The following is a 23943-nucleotide window of genomic DNA, read 5'->3' on the forward strand; positions in this document are numbered from 1 at the left end:
GAAGGAGACCAGCAGGTTCTGGGAAGAATATTAACCTGAATTTGTTGCAGTCTTGTTTCCCAAACTGCTTTATAAACACTTCCCCATATGTGCTGCCAAAGCTTTGCATTTAATGAATCATCCAAATCTTTTTGCCATATATCCTGTGTAGCTATTGATGATGAAATACACGTTCCCAATATCTGAGGAAAAATAAGAGCAATGCCTACGTTGCCAGCCAAAATTGCCTCATAAGATAGCCCTATTAGAATGTTCATTTTGATTTTTAAAAATACTGTTAAATTTTGAAGTTATTTTAGACCATGTTGCCTAAATTGTAATTTCAAAGGGACCATTTTTATTTACTTGATACCTGTCTTTATTATGATTAAGCACAAAGTAAGTACAGATTATTGTTTAATAAGCACTCCAGTACTTGCTGTATGATTCTTTTGCATTCTTAGTTGCTTTTACCTTATTTTATGAAGAGTCTGGCAGTAAAGAACAGAGGTCGAGCCCTGACCAGTTTGGCTCAATGGATAGAGTGTCGGCCTGCGGACTCAAGGGTCCTGGGTTCAATTCTGGTCAATGGCATGTACCTTGCTTGTGGGCACATACCCAGTGGGGAGTGTGCAGGAGGCAGCTGATCGATGTTTCTCTCTCATCGATGTTTCTAACTCTATCCCTCTCCCTTCCTCTCTGTAAAAAATCAATAAAATATATTTTTTAAAAAAGAACAGAGGTCAAGAGCACAGCTTTTGGAGTCAAACATGTTGGATTTCATGTTCAAGTTCAGCCTCTGAATAGTTTTATGAACAGAGCAAATTACTTAATATCTGTTAACCTCAATTTCCTCATCTTTGCAAAGGGAAGCAACAATACTCTCTACCTCTTTTATCTACCATAAAAATAAAACAATATAATGAAATGTAAGTTTTTAGTCTAGTGCTTGATGAATGACACATATAAACTGTTATTATCATGTTGTCTAATTAGTCACTTCTGGATCGCCACTGCTAAAAAGGGTTATAGGAAAAAAACACCTGAAAACAACTGGAAGCTTTAACAACCAAGTGTAGAACACCCACCACAGCACTTCTTTGCAACATGGGGAAGGTCATTGACATTGCTGATGGCTGCCAGAATTTGCCTTGAACAGTCAGTTTTCAGGTTCTTACCAGCACCCTGAGTGTGCATCCTTCCCTCTTTCCTTTTAGGTGATAAGTACCCTTGTGTATTATTGCTTTCCCCATTTCAAAACTATCAGATTCTCTACTTACAGAGACAGCCACTAGCCATGGGAAATCATGGTCTTTCCCTCTACCTAGTGTTCAGCTGCTAACAGTGAAGAAGGATTTCCATAAAGAGATCTGCCATGCTTAAAATAAAATATGTATTATTGGTTTTCATTATGTTTTCTTCTAAGAGTTTTATAGCTTTAGATTTTAAATTTTCCATGACAATTTTGCATTATTGTTTTCCTCTAAGAATTTTATAGCTTTGGGTTTTAAATTTAGATATTTTATCAGTTTTGAGTTAATTTTTTTTATATGGTGTTAAGTAAGGAATCAGCTTCATTCTTTTGCATGTGGATATCCTGTGTTCCCAGAAGCATTTGTTGAAAAGATTGTCCTTTTCCCATTGAATTGATTTGACATTCTTGTCAAAAATCATTTTCCCTTAAATCTGAGAGCTTATTTCTGGGCTTTCTATTTTATTCCATTATCTCTATATCCATTATTGTTTTAGTACCATACTGCTTTAATTACTATAGCTTTGTAAAAAGTTTGAAATAAGAAAATGTAATTTTTTCAGATTTGGTGTTCTTCAAGATTGTTTGACTATTCAAGGTCTCTTGAGATTCCATATGAATTTTAAGACACGTTATTCTACCTCTGGAAAAAAACTTTATTGGGATTTTGATAAGGATTGCATTGAATTCGTAGATAGTTTTGGGTAGCACTAACATCTTAACAATATTGAGTCTTCCAATCCATGAATATTGGATATATTTCCATTTATTTATGTTTTCTTTAATTTATTTCAGCAGTACTTTGTAGTTTTTATTTGCAAGTCTTTTACCTCCTTGGTTGAGTTAATTTCTAAGTATTCTTTTTAGTACTATTTGTAATAGAATTGATTTCTTAATTTTCTTTTTGGATTATTCATTGTAGTGTACAAAAATGCAACTGATTTTTTGTGTATTGACTTTTGGTTCTGTTACTTTGCTGAATTCATTATTATTCCAACAATTTTATTTTTTTAAGGAATATTTAGGATATTTTCCATATAAGGTCATATCTGCAAACAGAGATAATTTTACTTTTTCCTTTCCAATTTAGATGCTTTTTATTTCTTTTTCTTTTCTTACTACTCTGGATAGAACTTCCAGTACTATGTTGAAAAGAAGTGGCAAAAATGGTCATCCTTGCCTTGTTTCTGATCTTATAAGAAAATCTTTCAGCCCTCACCAGTTTGGCTCAGTGGATGGAGCATCGGCCTGTGGACTCAAGGGTCCCAGGTTTGATTCCAGTCAAGGGCATGTACCTTGGTTGCGGGCACATCCACAGTAGGGGGTGTGCAGGAGGCAGCTGATCCATGTTTCTCTCTCATCGATGTTTCTAACTCTCTATCCCTCTCCCTTCCTCTCTGTAAAAAAAAACAATAAAATACATTTTTTTTAAAAAAGCTTTCAGTCTCTCGCCATTGAGTATGATATTCGTTGAGGTAGTTTCTCTTTATTCCTAGTTTGTTGGGTGTTTTAATCATGAAATGGTGTTGAAGTTTGTCAAATGTTTTTTTCTATATCAATTGAGATGATCATGTGGCTTTTTTTCCTTCATCATGTTAATGTGGTATATGACATTGATCAAATTTTGTATGTTGAACTGTCCTTGCAGTCTAGGTATGACTGTCACTTGGTCATGATGAATAATCCTTTTAATATGCTGATGAATTCAGTTTGCTAGTATTTTTTTTAAGGATTTTTACATCAATGTTTATTAGAGATGTTATTCTGTAGTTTTCTTTTCTTGTAGTATATTTGTTTGTCTTTGATAGCAGAGAAATGGTGGCTCAAAAAATGAGTTAGTATGTGTTCCTTCTTAATATATCTTTTTTAAATTTGAGAAGGATTGTGTTAGTTCTTCCTCAGGTGTTTGGTAAAATTCATGAGTAAAGCCACCAGGTCCAGGACATTTCTTTGTTGTGAGATATTTTTTCTGATTCAATCTCCGTAGTAATTATAGATCTATTTAGATTTTCTATTTCTTTGTGGTTTAGTCTTGTAGGTTTTGTTTTTCTAGAAATTTGTCCATTTATTCTAAAACTAGAGGCCCAGTGCATGAAATTCATGCACGGGTAGAGTTTCTAGGCCTGGCCAGTGATCAGGGCAGATCGGGGCCTACCGGCTGCCAGTGGGGCCTTCCTTCCCTGGCTTCTGGCTGCCAGACAGGGCCCTCCTCATTCCGCGCCGTCCACTGGTGGTCAGCACACATCATAGCGAGTGATCGAACTCCCAGTCTCCCGGTCATACTCTTGAGGGGACACTTTGCATATTAGCCTTTTATATATAGACTAGAAGCCCAGCACATTAAATCCTGTGTGGGTAGGGTCCCTAGGCCTAGCCTGAGATCAGGGCCATCTTCTGCCCACTAGCTAGTCTCCAGTCCCACCCCGCCGCCACCCCCCAGTTCACCATTCACTGTGGTTCCCGATTGCAGTATGGCTCCAGTTCCCCAGAGCCTGCAGGCCAGGGGGAGGGACCAAGAGTCCAGTCCGATTGCAGCATGGCTCCGGTTCCCTGGAGGGTGAGACCAAGATTCCCTGATCACAGCATGGCTCCCGTTCCCCAGAGACTGCAGGCTGGGGGAGGGACCAAGAGGTTGGCCATTCCGCCACTCTCCTTGGTTTACTGTGGTTCCCCTTTCACCATGCTGCGATCAAAGCCTGCGGGCCGGGGGGAGGGGACTGAGAGGTGGTCAATGCACCTCATGGCGAATGGTCAAGTGGTCATTACGGTCATTATGGGCGTTACGGGCGCTAGCTTTTTATATAAATAGATACCCAGTTTGTTGGTGTACAATTGTTTACTGCATTCTTATAATGCTTTTTATTTCCATAGAATCAATAGTAATGGCCTCACTTTTATTTCTGATTTTTTTTTTTTATTGTTTTACTAGAGGCCCGGTGCACAAAAATTTGTGCACTCGGAGGGGGGGCGGTCCCCCAGCCCGACCTGTGCCCTCACACAGTCTGGGACTCCTCGGGAGATAACGACCTGCTGGCTTAGGCCCGCTCCCGGGTGGCAGAGGGCAGGCCCAATCCCTAAGTGCAGCCCCTGGTCAGGCTCAGAGCAGGGCCGATTGGGGAGTTGGGGCGCTGCCCCATCATGCACAGAGCAGGGTGGATCGGGAGGTTGCAATGCCACCCTCAGTCACTTTCAGGGTAGACTGATTGGGGGGTTGGGGCACCGCCCCCTGTTACACTCAAGGCAGGGTCGATGGGGAGGTTGCGGCACCACCCCCTGTCACGCACAGAGCAGGGCCAATCAGGGGGTTGGGGCGCTGCCCCTGTCACTCACAGAGCAGGGCCGATCAGGGGGTTGGGGCGCTGCTCCCTGTCACTAACAGAGCAGGGCCGATCAGGGGGGTTGGGGTGCTGCTCCCTGTCACTAACAGAGCAGGGTCCATCAGGGGGGTTGGGGCACTGCCCCCTGTCACTCACAGAGCAGGGCCCATCAGGGGGTTGAGGAGCTCCCCCCTGTCACTCACAGAGTAGGGCCGATAGGGGAGCTGGGGCACCGCCTCCTGTCACACACAGAGCAGGGAGGATCAGGGGGTTGGGGCGCTGCACCCTGTCACACTCAGGGCAGGGCCAATGGGGAGATTATGGCTCTACCCTGTCACACACAGAGCAAGGCCCATGGAGGGGGGTTGGGGCGCCACCCTCTATCACCAACAGAGCAGGGCCGATCAGGGGGTTGGGGCACCACCACTGTCACACTCAGGGCAGGGCCAGTGGGAAGGTTATGGCTCTAGCCTGTCACACACAGAGCAAGGCCCGTGGAGGGGGGTTGGGGCGCCACCCTCTATTACCCACAGAGCAGGGCGGATCAGGGGGTTGGGGCACCGCCACTGTCACACTCAGGGCAGGGCCGATGGAGAGGTTATGACTCTACCCTGTCACACACAGAGCAGGGCCCGTGGGAGCAGGGGGTTGGGGCACCGCACCCTGTCACACACAGAGCAGGGCCGATCAGGGGGTTGGTGTGCTGCACCCTGTCAAACACAGAGCCGCAGGGCAATCAGGGGATTGGGGAGCTCCCCCCTATCAGGCACAGAGCAGGGCAGATAGGGAGGTTGTGGCCCCGCCCCCTGTAACACACAGAGCCGCAGGGTGATCAGGGGGTTTGGGCGCTGCCCCCTGTCACGCTGATCCCGGTGCCGGGAGCCTTGCTGCTCTGCTGATCCCGGTGCCGGGAGGCATATTACCCTTTTACTATATGGGATAGAGGCCTGGGGGCTGGCTGGTTTGCCCTGAAGGGTGTCCTGGATCAGGGTGGGGGTCCCCATTGGGGTGCCTGGCCAGGCTGGCTGAGGGGCTGAGGGCTGTTTTCCCGCTGGCAGTTGACTAAAAGCTCCCAACCGCTCCTTGTTTTCTTTTCTTTTATTTTTTATTCTGGGCCAGCTTTAGCTCTGAGGCCTCGCTGCTGAAAACATCGATACAATGTTGTGGTCCGGGGCTGACTGAAAGTCGGTTTTGTTTACCTTCTTATTTGCAACATAGTAATAGTTGCTTAGAGTTGCAGTTGAGAGGCTGGCAAGTGGAACGTTGGAGTCTGCAGTTCCTGGAGGAAGCAAGCCTCCCTGCTCGCTTCAGTGCATGGCTGCCGGCCGCCATCTTGGCTGACAGTTAATTTGCATAAGGATACGCTGATTAGCCAATGGGAAGGGTAGCGGTCGTACGCCAATTACCATGTTTCTCTTTTATTAGTGTAGACTAGTGGCCCAGTGCACGAAATTCGTGCACGGGAGAAGGGTGTCCCTCAGCCCAGCCTGCACCCTCTCCAATCTCAGACCCTTTGGGGGATGTCGACTGCTGGTTTAGGCCTGATCCCAGGATGTCCGACTGCCGGGATCGGGCCTAACCTGCTGGCCTGATTGACGCCTAACTACTCCCCTGCCAGCCTAATCATCCCCAACTGCCCTTCCCTGCTGGCCCGATCACCCCCAAGGCTTTTATTAGTATAGATATGACCCTTTACAGAAAATTTCACTAACCCTGCTTTACAATAAGGGCTTGACTATTGAATCATTGGGGCCAGGCACCAAGATTTCCTTTCTTTGAATGGTGGAGGGAATAATTATCTTGCCTTTAAATTGCCCTGAACATCAAATGAGATAATGACTTAGAAAAGCATAAAAGCATCATATAAAGACAACTGTCTTATCATATACTGAAAAGACAATAAAGTGGTAAAATGAAAAACACTATTTTTATTCTCCCCCTTCCTTCCTTTACAGCCTTTATTTAAACTTTGAAATGTAGAAAAATTTCACTCCTATTTTCATTTCTTTACATTCAATATTATTTTGTATTAGTTTCAGGTTTATTAGTTACAGAATAGTGGTTAGACAACCATATACTTTACAACGTGTTCCCTGATATTTCCAGTACCCACCTGGCTTCATACCATCATTACAACAACACTGTTGACTCTAGTCCCTATTTAAGTGACAATAGGTTTACAGGTTCCTTCCAACCTTTCTTTTGTGTTGCCCGCCCTTCCTTTTCTTTCTCAGGTCTTCCCTCATTTTCTTTACATAGGATTTCAATTGGCCCTCAAAGCTCAGTGAAGGCACTGGGACACGCTTAACACATTTTACGGAGCAGGAAACTGAGGCCAATTCCAGTTGGCTATGGAACTGGACTCCTCGCGCAGGGAGCCCTCACAGCTGGCTCTCCGCCTTTCCTAAGGGACAACCAGGGCAAACAGAACAAACCTCCCCATCAGGCTTCCAAGCCTCATTCTCAAGCACCTGTTCATCATGGATGCTCCACATTCTTTCCTCCCCCCCGCCCCACCCCCATTCTTTACTGCCCCCCCTTCTGGGGAGCAGGTGGTAGGCTTGCACTCTCTGTGCAGGTGTGCACCCCCATGGGGTGGGCGAGAACTGGGGGCGGGGCGGGCGCAGGCTTGTTTTTGGGCCAAGGTGGGAGCAGGAGTCCTGGCCTCTCAAGTGTGCAGGCCGCGGGGAGGCCCGGTCAGCACCGGGAGCTTCACCAAACCGCTGCAGTGGGGTACCCAGCATGGGGCGCTCCTCCACTGTGGTGGTGCCAACCCTCCACCCCCACCTCAGGGCTGCGAGTCTGCCCCTCAGCCTGGGCGTCCTTCCACGCCTGCAGTCATCCCTGCAGTCATCGCCTCTTGTTTCCTGCCTATTGGGGCCAATACAGAACCTCACTCTCTGCAGGCGAGGCAGATCCCCGCCCGCCAGCACCCTGCCCAGGCCTGAGCCCCCTCCAGTGCACCCCACCTTGGCGCCGCTCTGCGCCCCTTGGGCCGCCCGCCTGCTGGCCAGCCGCTTCCCCCAAGCCATGGCGCTTGCCCAGGATCGCCCATCAGGCGGAGGCCTGTGCGCGCGCCTGCAGACCCCATGGCCGCGGCTCCTGGCAGGGGCTTTGCCAAAGGTTCCTCTACCTTCAAACTCTCTCCTCAGACTCCCAGGAGCTTGGCTCCCCCGGCCCAGCCCTTCTGTGGCTCCCTGCAGCCCCGCTCTACTCAGCTCTCCTGCCACCCACCTGTCAGGAAGCTGCCAGGCGCCTTGCTGCGGGCAGTGTGGTTCTGGGGCAGGGGCTGGGGTGTGGGGAGCAGCTCCAGGAAAGTTTAGTAAACCCCAGGTCCCCAGCCCCTCCTTGAGCGGAGGCCAGGGCAGGCTGAGGGCCTGGGTCCAAACACTGCAGCTGCGGAGGCCCCGCCCACCCAGGGCCACACACAGGGGTCCCGGCTGGGGGCGTGGTTTAGGAGGTTTGTTTGCATCGCCAAGCCCCCCACTGCCCAGGGTGCACACAGGGCAGCTGGGGGCGTAGTTTAGGCGGCTTATTCGCACCCTCCCGCCGCCCAGGCCGCACACAGGGGTCCCGGCTGGGGGCGTGGTTTAGGTGGCTTGTTCACACCGCCAAGGACCCCCCCCCCCCCCCCCCCCCCCCCCGCCTCCGCCCAGGTCGCTCGCACACAGGGGTCCCGGCTGGGGGAGTGGTTTAGGTGGCTGTTTGAGCCGCCAAACCCCCCCCTCCGCCACTCGGGGCCGCACACTGGGGTCCTGGCTGGCATTGGGGCTTAGGCGCCACGAGGGTGGGATGACAGCTCCAGCTGGCCCTCCCTGCCGGCAGTATGCAAATTAGCCGCCATCTTGGCTGACAGTTAATTTGCATATACTCACTGATTAACCAATGAAAAGGGCAGCGGTCGTACGCTAATTACCATGTTTCTCTTTTATTAGTGTAGATTGCTTAAAGTATTACAAAAAGTATTACATGTCTCCTTTCTTTTCCCCACCCTTGACAATCCCCTGGCCTCCCCTACCCCCAGTGTCTTATGTCCATGGTTATGCTTATACACATGCATACAAGTCCTTTGGTTGATCTCTTACCCCCCTCCCTTCTGCCCCCCAACCCTCCCCGGCCATCCTGCTGCAGTTTGACAATCTGTTTGAGGCAGCTCTGCCTCTGTATCTATTATTGTTCATAAGTTTATAATGGTCTTTATTATCCATGAATGAGTGAGATCATGTGGTATTTTTCCTTCATTGACTGGCCTATTTCACTTAGCATAATGCTCTCCAGCTCCATCCATGCTGTTGCAAATGGTAAGAGTTCCTTCTTTTTTACAGCAGCATAGTATTCCATTGTGTAGATATACCACAGTTTTCTAATCCATTCATCTACTGATGGGCACTTAGGCTGTTTCCAGATCTTAGATATCGTGAATTGTGCTGCTATGAACATATGGGTGCATATATCCTTTCTGATTGGTGTTTCTGGTTTTTATTTCTGATTTTCATATTCTGAATCTTTTCTTCTTTTTTCTTAATCCATCTAACTAAAGGCTTATTGATCTTTTCAATGAACCAACTTTTGGTTTTATTGATTTTTCTCTATTATTTTTCTATTCTTCATTTTATTTATTTCTGCTTTAATTGTTATTTCCTTTCTTTGGCTAGCTTTGGGCTTTGTTTTTCTATTCTTCTTTGTAGTTCCTTAAGTTGTAAAGTTAGGTTGTTAATTTGGAATTTTTCTTGTCTTTTAATTTCTTTGTAGCTATAAATTTTCCTTAGCATCACTTTCACTTCATTACATAGGTTTTAGTATGTTGTGTTTTAATTACTTTTAATTTCTTTTGTGATTTCTTTGATCTATTGGTTGTTTAAAAGTCAAACAAGCTCATAGATACAGACAACAGGATGATGGTTACCAGAGGGGAAGCGTGATAAAGGGAGAATTAAGAAGGTAATGGGAGTCAAATATCTAGTGATAAGAGACTAGACTTTGGGTGGTGAGCACCCAGTAGAATATACATATGTTGTATTATAAAGTTACATACCTGAACTTAATATAATGTGATTAACTAATGTTACCCCAATAAATTTAATGAAAATAAATAAATAAATAAACCTAAATAAATAGAGTGCCCTGTTTAATTTCTACAGTTTTGTATATTTTCCACTTTTCTTTTTGCTATTGATTTCTAACTTCATCCCACTGTGGTCAGAGAAGAGTTTTTGTATGATATCTGTCTTTTAAAATCAATTGAGACTTAATTTATGACTTAACATATGGTTTGTAATGGAAAATGTTCCAGATGCTCTTGAGAAGAATGTGTATTCTGTTGTTATTGGATAGAGTATTCTGTAGGTGTCTGATAGATCTAGTTGGTTTATTATGTTGTTCAGGTCCTTTTTTTCTTCTGTCTATCATTTCATCTATTATTGAGAGTAAGGTATTGAACTCTTCAACTCTTGTTTTGAAAGTGTCCATTTCTCCCTTTAATTCTGTCAAATTTTCTGGTATATTTTGATGGTTTGATGGTTATTTTTTACAATTGCTAATATTGAAACTTTTAAAATATATAATGCCCTCCTACATCTCTGTAACCTTTCCTGATTTAAAATTTATTTTCTCTGTTATTAGATTAACCCCTCCTACTCTCTTTTGGTTATTGTTTGCATGCAATGTCTCTTTCTATCCTTTCACTTTCAACTTTTTTGTGTCTTTGCATCTAGGTGAGTCTTGTAGTGGTATATAGTTGGATTTTTTTTTGTCTATTCTGTCAATTCCTGACTTTTGTTTGGAGAGTTAAATTCATTTATTTTTAAAGTAATTACTGATAAGAAGGGACTTAATTCTTCAATTTTTCTCTTTGTTTTCCATATGTCTTATAACTTTTTGTGTTGCCCATTTCCTGCATTGCTATCTTTTGTGTTTAGTTGACTTTTTGGAATAAAACATTTACATTTCTTTCTCATTTTTTTGGTGTATATACTATAGCTATTCTCTTTGTGGTTATAATGGGTATTACATTTAGTATCATAATGTTATAACACTTTAATTTGAAAATTATATAAGCTTAACTTCAATAACAGTACAAAAGCTCTGCTCTTCTACAGCTCCACCCAAACCCTTTCAGTTGTTGATGTCACAAAATTGCACCTTTATACATTGTATGCCTCAAATTCTTTTTATACCATAACTAATTTACATTCATAGAGAGTTATTCCAATGTTTTTATTATCCTGTCTCTTTGTGCCTATTTGGATTATCAAAAATTATTGCCAAAAATTATTGTGATTGCTTTTTCCACTTAATAATATTATATAAGGTAACTTTTTAAAAAAATTTTTTATTGGTTTCATAGAGGAAGGGAGAAGGGAGAGAGAGAGACAGAAACATCAATGATGAGAGAGAATCACTGATTGGCTGCCTCCTGCACGCTCCTTTCTGGGAATGGAGCCTGCAACCCAGGCATGTGCCCTGATCTGGAATTGAACTGTGAACTCCTGGTTCATAGATTGAGGCTCAACCACTGAGCTACACCAGCCAGGTGTAAGGTAACTTTTAACATTCTCTCTATATATATCTATATCTATACATTCTACTTAATAGCTCCATACTGTCATATTTTATAGAATGGATAAATGGCAATCATAATTTGTTTACCTATTTATTTTTCTGTTGCTTATTTTTACTTTCTAGAGAGTCATAAACAAAATTTTCAATTGGGACTCTTAACTTTCCTACTTTAATTTCTACCCTTTTGATGAGACCAATCATGTAGGAATCAGAAAGCCATAATAAAGAAGAAGAACCTCTAGCTTTTTTCTTGCAGACCCTTCTGAAATGGTTTATTCCTTAAGGAACTCAGTCTCTTAAGGACAAGAACATATAAACAAATAATTATATTAAAAAGTAATAAGTATTTTGATGAAATTTTACTCAAAAGTCTATTAGATCCGAGTAGAGAAAATGGTATTTTTTTCTGCTTTTGTAGACTTGGAAAATTTTCAGATAAATGACATTTGGTTTATACTTGATGGATAAATGGAGTAGATTAGGGTAAAAGGAAAGGACATTAGAATGTATGGTCGGATATGAGAAAAAGGGAACTAATTTCCTGGTAGTCACAATTTGAGCCCATGTTTTAAAGAGTTATTGAAGCCATCCTGGTGGACCATTGAGGGCAATTATATGAAAGTAAATGGAAAGAGAGGGGAAAGTAGAGAGTAAATGGGATTGGGCAGGTGACAGAGAAAGATGGAAGCAGAAGACAGGGAGAAGGTAATCTGTGTGCTTAGGGCCATAAACTGGGAATTGTTTTTTAGAGTCAGGGTCCTTGCCCAGGGGATAAGGAGAAGGGGCCAAGATGAAGGACAGGGGCAGCATGGGAGAGTTCAGGATCAGAGTAGTCATCAGCCAAGTGCCTGCCATGTCTTCATGTGAGTGAGATCCTTTTGTGTCAACAACCTCACCAACTTATCACTCCTCTATCTTCATTTTTTCTGGGGGGTGTACATTCACTCAACACCTGGAGTCTTTGCTCTGCCATAGTCCAGCTTTTCCATAAGATAATTTTCCAGAGGGTGTTTCTCAGCACAGCCAGAAAGCTCAAGAGGCTTGAGCATCTACTGAAGTGACAAGAAGAAGCTCTCTACCTGCATGAACTGACTATGTAGAAGTACCCAGGATGAGACAGGAGGGCACAAATAGCTCTGCTGTAGGTAGGCACTGAGCATCTTTTTAAACTTACATACATTCTTATTATATCCTAACAACAAACATATGCATTGGAAATTAGTATTCCCATTTTATAAGCCAGGATACTCCGGCTCAATAAGTTTAAGTTCTTTGTCCAAAAAGAAGTCTTTTTCTGTGACTATGTTTTACCTTACTAAAATATTTTATTCTTATAGAGGACACAATGTTTTATTCATGTTTATTCATGTCTGATTGTATCTAGTACAAATGCTTTTAAGCAGGGAAATGTAATGTATGTGTATGATATGGTGTTAGAAACAGTCATATTTGAGTTCAAAGCCAGAGTCTGCTCATTTCTATCAGTAAAACCTGGGTAAATTACTTTTACTTTATGAGCCTCAATTTCTTCATCTGTCTGGAAAAGCTTCTAATATCTTCCACGCAGTTGTGAGGAATCAATGAGATAATATATAAAAAGAAATTAGGCTAGTATCTGCTACATGGTCAGCATATAATTTTAATTATTACTATAAGTTACTAATCTTTTTTAATCCTCACCCGAGGATATTTTTTTTCCATTGATTTTTGAAGAGTGAAAGGGAGGGAGGAGGAGAGGAGAGAGAAACATCGATGTGAGAGAGACACATCAACTGGTTGCTTCCTACATGTGCCCCGACTGGGAGTGGAGAGTAAACCTGTAACCATGGTACATGCCCTTGACAGGGAATCAAACCCATGACCCTTGGGTCCTAGGGCAGATGCTCTAATCACTGAGCCAAACCAGCCAAGGCTACTTACTAAATATTTTTAAACGAAAATGTCACATGTCCATCTGGGAAGGTAATTCTTTGTACAAGAGTTACTTTCAATTTCTTCAACACATCAATGTCTGACAACAGGATACGTTTAGGTATGTAAAATGGCATTTGGCCATCTGCAAGAAGGAGCTCAATCTCTTTCCAGCTTTGTGAGTTCTGTTCACAAATCATTTAAGAGGTAACTGTTGTGGTTTATATCTTAGGTGACATCAGGGATGAATGTAGGGGATTTGAAGGCCTTTCCAGCAGCTGATGGCTGCCTGGAGAGACAATAACCAGGAAACCTTTTATTCTGATGAACAGAGAAAAAAGGACGTTCTTTTTATTGTATATCCAAATCTTTTCATGAAATTGCCTTTTGAAGATGCCACAATCCTAACAGATGCTTCAATAATGTATAATATACAGTATTATGAAATAGAACCAAAACAAAACAAAAAACAAAGCCCCCTAGTATCCTCAAAGATCAGCCTTAGACAAATGTCTTTCACAGCACTTCCTTTTCTCACTCCCACCTTACAATCCAGAGCAGCTGATTTTTTTGTTGTTTTACTCCTATGACCACCCAAAGGACAAAGATAATCATGAAATATTTTATGCTGCAGATGGCTGAGTGGCCGAGCAATCACAGCCGCATCAGCATCGTATTTCTGCTTCTATTCAGAAGGGATTGTCTTAGCAACCACTCTGTAACATGAAACAAAAGGACAATTGTGAAAAATTGTAATAAGCAGAGAAAAAATATCAGTCACTATCTCTTTCTTAAAAGTCCTCTTCATTGAAAAGGGATTCTGCCTACATGGAATTTTCAAGCCTACTTTGTGAATATGTTAGTTTCTTTTTCTTCCCAGCTAGAGGTATTCATTAGTAAGTACATTTCCAACTCCTTTTTTTTTTTTTTTTTTTTTTTTTTGCTAGGTAGTGCAAAGAATACAAGTCACAGAGATATTACTTTAACTGGCAAAAAGGCCTGTAACTTCCATAGTAGAGTGATTACTTCTGAGTTAAGGTGACCAACTCTTTTTGGTTTGCCCAACACATCCGTACAATGCCCAGGAAACCTTTTTAATCTCCAACAAGCCAGATGGTTGGTCACCCTAACTGAAGTGGTTTCTATACCAACTTATGAATAGGCTACTCATGAAGACTTGAATTACAACAATGATTTTAATCTGACTGCTTACTAAAAACCAACTATGTAAGTGCCTTATATGGATATCTCCAGAAGAACACTTTGAGGGAAGTAGAATTAGTTTTATTTCCATTCTACAGAAAAGGAACCTGACATTTAGACAGTTTCTGTATTTTGCCAGTGGTCTAGAAGGAGCTTTGGTATGAGAATTCTCTGCTAATAATTTCCTGTTTTCTTGCTTCCCTGTGTATCCTTTGCATTTAAGGTAAATGGGGCGTATCATTCTCCTTTGCCCTATGCAAGAGCTCATTTATAGGATCAGGATAGAATCAGCATGATTTACTCTAATAGTCTCTACAGCTCTCATCACTGCCTCCTTAACGAGCCCAAATGAGCATTCCACACTAACTGTGGTTTTGATTATTCTATTTGTGCTTTGTCCCACTGACCCACATACTATTCTAGCAGAATTCACATCATATGGCTCATTATATAAATGAATTTAGTGTTCATAATATTTGGAGCCAGGAAAACATTTCATGTGGCAGGCCAAATGAAGCTCTTCTTCTAGGATGAAGTGGGGAGAAGTTGGAGAGTCTGAAGACAGGACTTTTAAATTTGATTTAAAAAGATTATTTGCTTCTTGGGGACATGGCATTGAGCCAGGAATCATTATTGTGAAACATTTGAAAGGATGAAGACATTTGGATAAAGAATTTAACAGTGTTCCCAATGTGTTTCTGCATACCACTGTTCAAAAAGTGTGATTGGCTCCAGGAGAGAAAAAATATAATCCCTAAACTCCTGGAGGTATATTAGCCATGTGCCATGTCACATGGGCTGGCACTTCTAGTTCTGTACTCTACACCAAGGCATGTCAGGACTAGTAGAGAGAAACTTGGTAGTGGTAACATCAGGAGAAATGATACAGTACATTTTTAGTTTGGATTGGTGGGTCTCTAAGAGAACCAGGCAAGCAGTTTACAGAAATGCTAAATAATAAAGCCTTTTCTGTAAATAGAACATCAATCTATTGGTATTTAGTTTGTGCAAGTAGTCATACTAGGAACTATGTTGAAATTACATTAAAGTAAGACCTGTTCCCTCCACTTTGCTAAGAGTCATAATTCTAAAGTAAGAGTCCCTACAATGGAATTAATACATTACAACAGAATTTGATACAATTAGGTTCTTTTGAAAAAATGATGAAAAAGGTACAATTGGAAAAATATTTTTTAAAATATATTTTCATTTATTTCAGAGAGGAAGGGAGAGGGAGAGAGAGAGAGAAAGATCAATGATGAGAGAGAATCATTGATCGGCTGCCTCCTGCATGCCCCACACTGGGGATTGAACCTGCAACACCCAGGCATGTGCCCTGACCAGGAATCGAACCGGGACCTCCTGGTTCATAGGTTGATGCTCAGCCACTGATCCACACCAGCCAGGCTGGAAAAAGATTTTGAATTCTCAAAAAATGGCTTGACAAATTGCTACTGGGCAATATTCATGAAAATCAGCATGGATAATGGAAAGTAAGATGGTTGTTTGAATTGATACAAGATGAGGCATAGTGTGAATTGGTTATACTGGGAAAACCACTTTTTATTACAAAAGTAGTAAATCATCAGCCCAAGTGCCCATCAGTGGATGAGTGGGTAAAACAGCGGTGGCACATTTACACAATGGAACACTACTCAGCTGTAAAAAATAAGGAAATCTTACCCTTTGCGGCTATCTGTATGGACCTGGGGGTTATTATGCTAAGTGCAACAAGCCAGTCAGGGAAAGGCAAGGACCATATGATTTCACTTATATGTGGAATCTAATGAACAAAATAAACTAACAAATGGAATAGAAACAGGCTCATACATAGATACAGAGAACAGGTTGACAGCTGTCAGCTGGATGAAAAAGTTAAAGGGATTAAGAAACACACACACACACACACACACACACACACACTATGCCAAAACTCATAGACACAGACAACACTATGGTGATTACCAGAAGAAAAGGGAGGTGGGGGAGAGGTAGAAGAGGCTAAAGGAAGGATAAATGGTGATGGAAGGAGACGATTTAGGGTGTTGAACACACAATACAATATACAGAATTATAGAATTGTAAACTTAAAACCTATATAATTTTATTAACCAATGTCACCCCAATAAAATAAATAAATAAATTGTTTAAAAAGAGTAGTAAATTGCACTTTGGTGGACAGAGAAACGCATAAAAATAAATATCTTTAAAAATAAACTCCTTTAAACTAATAAACAGGATGTGTGGTGTGTGGTAATGTGAAAGCAGGCAAGTGTCCAGTGAAAACAGAAGAGAGGAAACACTGCCCACATGAAATGAAATACAAGGATTTGGCTTGTTGGAAGTAATGTGTTCTTCATATTTGAACCTAATCTATAATTGCCCATATAGAGCACTTTATATTATTATACTAGTGATATTTAAAAAATGGCAAATTACATGCTTAGAAAACTTGGACAGAATTAAAAACAAACCACAAGAATACACCTGAAAAATAATTTCTAATATGAAAGAAACTTGTGTGACAGCATGGATGCAAACAGATACAGTAACATAAAACTTTTTACACTTTAATCACTTGTTCTGTAAAAACATGTTTATTGAGAAGGTTTACTTCTAAGAAGCATCTTCAGTTCTAATGAACAAAATGGGCAGCTGGGAAGATCTCTAGATACAGTAAATATTTTAAAAAGCACTTTACCTAAATATTTAGATAATTGAGGAAATAAATATATACACACATATATATGATTATATTTTAAAATTATTTATAGAATAGTTTCAACCTTGTATTTCATTTCAAGTGTCTAGACCAAAACTTAAAGACATTCTTTAAGCATTTTTTTGTGTTCTAATTTAAGAAAAATGCATATTTTATTTTAAACTCATGGTATCTTCAGTATTATGAAGATACTTGATGAGGAACAATCTCAGGGGAGCTGTAGTTCTAGTTTGCAAAACATGACAATAAACAGCAAGGGTGACAGTTTAGCAAACATTGTGCCCATTCATTTGATTATGAACAAAACTTTTGGATCAGAAATTCTCTCATAATAAAACTGCCTAAACTACTTTTAAGGAAATAACATAGTGATATTTCCCTTGGTCAAATAGATGTTGTTTTAAAATAAAAATCAGCACCTTCATTCATATGCATTAATTTGTTCCTCCCCATATTTCTGACCATGATGGAGACATGATCGAGAGCATGAGGTGGAAGGAGAAAAGTCAGACCTGTCAGGGCTCAGGTTCTGGTTCTCCCAGTTATCAGCTGGGTATTTGGTATGTTTAACTCCTGAGCCTTGTTTCTTCATAAGTAAAATGGAGATAATGCTACTGAACTTTCATATTGGGGGTGCTTTGTTGTATTAGTTGATAAGCTGGCCAATGATGGAATACCATGAGACCGGTTATTTCTGACCTCTAGTTATGACAGCGGCACATACTATTATTTGGGAGGGTTTATTACATTACTGTGGGCCTTTCTACTTAAAAGTGTGCTTCTTCTGAGTTTATCTAACTTTCCTACTACCTTTTCCTACTATCGTTCTGCTACCTTTGACTCTGGCCCAGGGTGCAGGAAGTGGGTGAGGCCACAAGAGATTTCAAGGAGTCAGATTCAGATCTGCAGACCAGCCATGATCTCATTCTTAATCTAGTCCTAAGCATCTTCCCACTATACAATCAAAAGGAACATTGCCATTACAGACTAATACTCATATAATAAAAAAATGTTTGGAGGGGATTCTCCAGGAAAGTGTCAGTAATACCTTCCAATCTGTGCTAAGAAGATATACCAGCACATTGATTTATTCATCCAACAAATGTAAATTGGGTTATTATTTTAGTTTTGCCATGCTCAGTAGAGATTCAGAAAAGAAGGAAACAGATATGGTTACTCCCCTTACAGAGCTTATAGTCTAGTAGAGAAAAGAAACATTAAAAAAAGAATCATCGCAATTAAGAAAAATAAATAAATATTGATAGAAAGTGTGTTACTCTTTGGGAGATAACTGTTCTTACTTACAAAATTATCTTGATGGCTTTTCTGAGTGTCAAAGACAGTGTCCATAAGACATGGCTGGGATAAGCTAGGTATATCCAGAGTTAAAAATAATTTGCTTGACATATTAAAGTTGGGAAGGTTTTGAATTTTCTGAGGCAATGGGGAAATAGCAGTTTAGGAACCCAAGAGAAAAAAAGGAGACATGAGATGCTGGGAAATACTCAGGAGGAAAATTGGCCAGTAAGAAATTCTAAAGCACATTATATACAGAACTAGAGGCCCGATGCACAAAATTCGTGCAGGGGTGGGAACCCTCAGCCCAGACTTCACCCTCTCACATCCCGGACCCCCTGATCAGGCCTAAATTGGGAGTGGGACATCCCTCTTGCAATCTGGGACCCCTCGCTCCTAACTGCATTCCTGCTCGCTACTTACCTAGCTCATCGCTCCTTAGTGCTGCTGTAGAGGTGGGAGAGGCTCCTGCCACTGCTGCTGTGCTTGCCAGCCAAGAGCCCGGCTCCTGGCTGAGCGGTGCTCCAGCTGTGGGAATGCACTCTGGGGTAGCTCCTGCATTGAGCATGTGCCTCTTGGTGGTCAGTACGCATCATAGTGACTAGTCATTCTGGTCATTCCGCCATAATGGTCGTTGAGCTTTTATTATTTAGACTAGAGGCCCAGTGCATGAAATTCGTGCATGAGTGGGGTCCCTAGGCCTGGCCAGTGATCAGGGCCTATCAGGGCCTGCTGGCTGCTGGCGGCTGGCTGGGGCTGCTGGTTGGGGCCTCCCAGCTGCCGGACAGGACCTGCCAGATTCGGGGAGGGACAGGGGGAGAGATCGTGGGAGGTTTGCCAGCCAGGGGAAGGGACCAGGGGAGATTGGCTGGCCGTGGGAGGTTGGCTGCAGGAGCGCACTGACCACTAGGGGGCAGCTCCTACATTGAGCGTCTGCCCCCTGGTAGTCAGTGCGTGTCAAAGCAACTGGTTGACCGGTCGTTCTGGTCATTCAGTCATAACAGTTGCTTAGGCTTTTATATGTAGAGACTAGAGGCCCAATGCACAAAATTAGTGTAGGGAGGAGGGGTCCCTCAGCCCAGCCTGTGCCCTCTCACAATTCGGGACCCCTTGGGGGATGTCCAACTGCCAGTCTAGACCCACAGTTGGACATCCCTCTCACAATCTGGGACCCATTGCTCCTAACCACCCACCTGCTCGCTCCTTCTTACAGCCTGCCTGCTCACTCCTTACCGCTTGATTGCTTCTTACCACCTGCCTGCTCACTCCTTACTGCTTGGCTCACCACTCCTTACCGCCTACCTGCTCACTCCTTGTTGCTTGGCTCGCTGCTCCTTACCGCCTGCCTGCTCACTCCTTACCAGTTGGCTCGCCACTCCTTAGCGCGGGCCGCGGAGGCGGGAGAGGCTCCTGCCACCACCGCCGCTCTTGTGAGCCTGGCTTCTGGCTGAGTGGCGCTCTCGCTGTGGGAGCACACTGAACACCAGGGGGGAGCTCCTGTATTGAGCGTCTGCCCCCTGGTAGTCAGTGCACGTCATAATGACTGTCATTCTGGTTGTTCCACCATAACAGTCGCTGGGCTTTTATTATATAGATAATGGAGAAGAATCTTACTATTGAAGCATAAAGCTAGCTTTTTCAAATCAGGTTCCAATTATAGTAAGGATTTTCAAACACCTGCTGATGTTGCTTATCTTAGTATAATCAATTTTGTTTAAATGTTTGAACTTTTTTTCTGTCTTGATGCATGTGACATCTATCTCCCAAATTGGTAGTTACTTATCACTGTGCTAGACTTAGTTCATGCATTTGAAAAGGTATGTCTCTCCAGGATGGCATTCTCATGGACCCAACTTTCATTTGGATTTGATTATATCTTCTCTTTTGGTATTTAATTGCATGTATTGGTCACTAGTTTCAATGCCTTTCAAAAGTGTATGACTTTCTGTGCCTTTAATTAAATGATGCTTTTGTCTCTGTCTCTCTTGCCATCAAATGATTGTCTCTTTCAAGGATCTTTTTGGCCTGAAAATTCTTTTTTAAGGTCTCATTAACAAAGAAGTGTGATTTATCTGTCATCATGGCAGATATATACTTATATTTACTATATATCTACATAAAAAGAAAATATCAGACATTTCAAATTTGTGAACACTTAAAATCCTCCCCCACCAACCAACTCCCTATCTTCTTCTTGATCAATTTTCACATACATTATATTATGACAGAATTCAAAGTGTATAAATTTTACAACTCACAAATTTCACAAAATCTATAAAATCACATTACTCATTATGAAAGAAAACATTAGTGAGGTCCCTCAAGCCCCATGAAGCCAATTTGATATTACATAGCCTATATTTTACATACAACCATGCATGAGATCTGGAAAAGAATATACCTAAGAAGTTTCACATAATGTAGTAGGAACTGTTACTGACCAGGGACCAAAATGAACGTCCTTCTGCACAGTGTCATTTGCTCCAATAGAACAAGACTGAGTTCAAAAGCAGAGCAAAAACTTTATTTTTTGATCAAGGAATGGAGAAGGGTGAGCTCATGCTCTAACAGTGCCTTCTTCATACAGTGAAGGACTTCTGTATTTATAGGCTGAGGTGTGGAGTGATTGTTATTTTAGGCATGTGTAGTTATTCTTCTGTTGCACTTGTCCCTTTTGTGCTGGTCCTTTTTACACATGATGCCCTGGCACCACCTTGGTTTTTGCACTGGGCGCCTTGGTCTTTGTGCTCCTCTCCGCACCTCTTCATTCTGTGATAGGGAGTCCTTTTCCGTTCCTATAAACAAGCATAGCTTGTGACATAGTTTAGGCATTGAGAAATGGTAGGGTCTTTAAGATGATAGTCCCTGGGACAGAACTGAATTCTATTTTTAGATAATAAAGGAAGGGCGATCCTACAAGACTAAATGATTTGGAGTCCCAAATGACTGGATAGGCACAAATGTAGAAAGTGCCATGCATGAATAACATGGAATACTTTGAAATCACACAAAGGAACCTGTTCTATAATGCAGTGTCAGGAAAAGTTTCTCTGAAGCCCTAAAATAGAAACAGGGACTCCAACATTGCCATTAGAATTAAGCCAGGTGAGTGGAGTGGGAGTGGAGGCAGTGATGTGAGAGGAAATATTTCAGCTAAAGGGATAGGATGGGGGGGAAATCATGAGGGAGAAAAGAGAGCAATCTATAATTGGGGAACACAAATAGGTCAGTTTGGAGTCAAAGGCTGGAGTGGTACACAGGGGCCAGATTTTTGAGTCTGCAAGGTCATGCTAAGGGACTTTGCCTCTATTCTAAAAGAAGTGAAAAGACATTGAAGATTTTTAAACACATGACTGACTTACATGAATGTACTGGAGAGTGGAAATAATTTAGGTAAGAAACATCACGGTGATCAGTTAGAAGGCAGTTTCCCTAGTTAAAGTTAGCATCACTGTTGTCTTGAACTGGGACAGTAGTGGAAATCCAGAGAAGCTGAAGGATTTGAGGCACGGCAGAAGGTTTTAAGATATCATTTAAAGGTAGAATCATCAGGTGTGGGTGACTGTAGAAAGTGAGTGGAAAGGAACGTGAGGGACGACAACTCAGATTTTTAGTAAGAGCAATTGGAAAAATCAACAGTGAGAGGGAAAATTGAAATTTTAGATACATGAATATTTTGGTAAATTTTTTGTTGTCCTTTAGTTATGCAGACAAAGTTCTTAATCACCTATTTCACTTTACATAAATTTACAAAATCTCACTTGATTCAAACTACAATATCTTTGCTGACCCCTGGTGTTAGTTAGATTCTTTGGTTGCAGATAACAGAAACCACTCAAAGTAATTCAAGTCAGGGGAGTTTTATTACAAAGATTTAGAGAGAAAAATAGAGTTTGCAGCCACAGTGGCCAGGCCTCGAAGACACCCAGGTAAACCTACTGATGCTTAGGAAAGGACTGGCATCCAGAAAATACTTTAACAAATGCGACATCATTCAGGGGCCCAGTGCTACTTTTTTTAACATGATTGATGATGATGATGATGATGATGATGATGATGATAATGATGGCCCTCTTTTTGCAGTTAACAAGAATAAGCTATTCTATCTCTACTTTTTTCTGTGTGTCTTTTCAGTTTCAGTTCCCATACTAACTGATTCTCTGGAGTTCCCAATTCTAATTCCTACGAAAGATGCATTGTGGTAGCTATTGAGTGACGCTCTAATGCTAAGCTACCTCACAAGCTGCTTGTCTGTCTATAGATTGGTTTCCTGTCTGTCGTAGCCTCCCAGGTACCAGAGGGCCCATGTACTAGTACAAGGTCAGAACACTGACACTTTTAAATAAGGGGTTTCTGAAAAATAAGTGACTTTATGAAATGCTTTCAGCAGGGACTGGGGAGGTGACACAGTATCTCTCAAATCTATAGGCAAGACAGGTACCATGAGGATAAAAGATTTTGCTCCAGCATCTTTTAATTTTATGTACTTTCTCTTAAATTTTGTTTTTTATTTCCTCTGAACAATGAATAAGTAGACCTGGGCTGGCCCTGAAGAACCCCATCACTTTAAAACACTGAAACAGAAAATAATAGTTGCTTTATGGTTAGGCTGAGATGTGAATGGGGGTGCAAACAAATGATGCCAAGAATCCCTCCAAGGTGGGTGACACAGAAGAGCCACTATAAAGAGTGTTCTAAGAGACCAGTCTCACTGGGGACCCCTTTTGTACTTACAATCACTTTAATTTATCATCACATTTCAGGAAATTTAAAAAATGGAATAGCAGTTATTTCCTGCCTTCCTCTTTTGCTTTGAAAAGCACGAGGTGTCCTGGTGAGCTCAACATACTCCAAGGATGATGACAAAACTTCTTTCTAACAGCTAATAATTTAATAAAATGACTGTGTAAAAGGCTGCAGTTGTTACAAATGGGTTAGAAGGCACATGTTTCAAAAAATGTTTTTCTCACTCTCCCCCCACCCTTCTCTCTTCCTTTCTGTTTTCAAAGTCCAGGTTTTTGGACATCCTGAGCTCTTTGCATGTAAATCTGCGTGGGTGGATGTGATGAGAAGCAGTTGAATAAACTTCCCCTGGAGCCGCTGAAGTTCTTGTAGAGGCTAACAGAGGGCAGGAGCTGATCAAATGGTCTAGACTTAACAAGAGATTCCCGAGTGCTGATTTTAATTCATCAGGTTCCTTTTCCCCCAAATGCTAAAGGAAATATTTTCTTTAAAATAGAAAAATGGAAAACCTGATTAAGGTTTATTGGGGAATTATAACCTTCTGCATGTCATAACCTATGTGTGTAATCATTAAACTGTAGGTTTACCCTTTTGCTTATTTGTAGTAAATAAAATTGGAAGCACTTAAGACACTTTGTGGCACCTAAGTTTGTAATATTTAGAATCTCATTGTATAGCTATATAGCTTTATATCTCTTTTTTAATCCATACATATTTGTGTGTGTTGGGAATATATTTCACATCCTAGGAAATGGTATACTCAATTTCTGGTTTCATACATTCAAAATGTAATAGGAATGGATATATAGATCTGTAGACTCGGATGCAACTCAGCAAGTTGGTTTTATCTCATAAACTCAAGGTTTGAAAGAAATGGTAGAAGTTGCTAACAATTCTATGAAGACTGCAAAAGAATATTTATTTGGTGTATTTCTTTTCATTGTGAAAATTTGTTTCTG

This window comes from Myotis yumanensis, unplaced genomic scaffold, assembly GCF_028538775.1.
Source record: "Myotis yumanensis isolate MYYU_CA2020_CCGP unplaced genomic scaffold, mMyoYum1.0.hap1 SCAF_4, whole genome shotgun sequence".
Classification (NCBI taxonomy): domain Eukaryota; kingdom Metazoa; phylum Chordata; class Mammalia; order Chiroptera; family Vespertilionidae; genus Myotis; species Myotis yumanensis.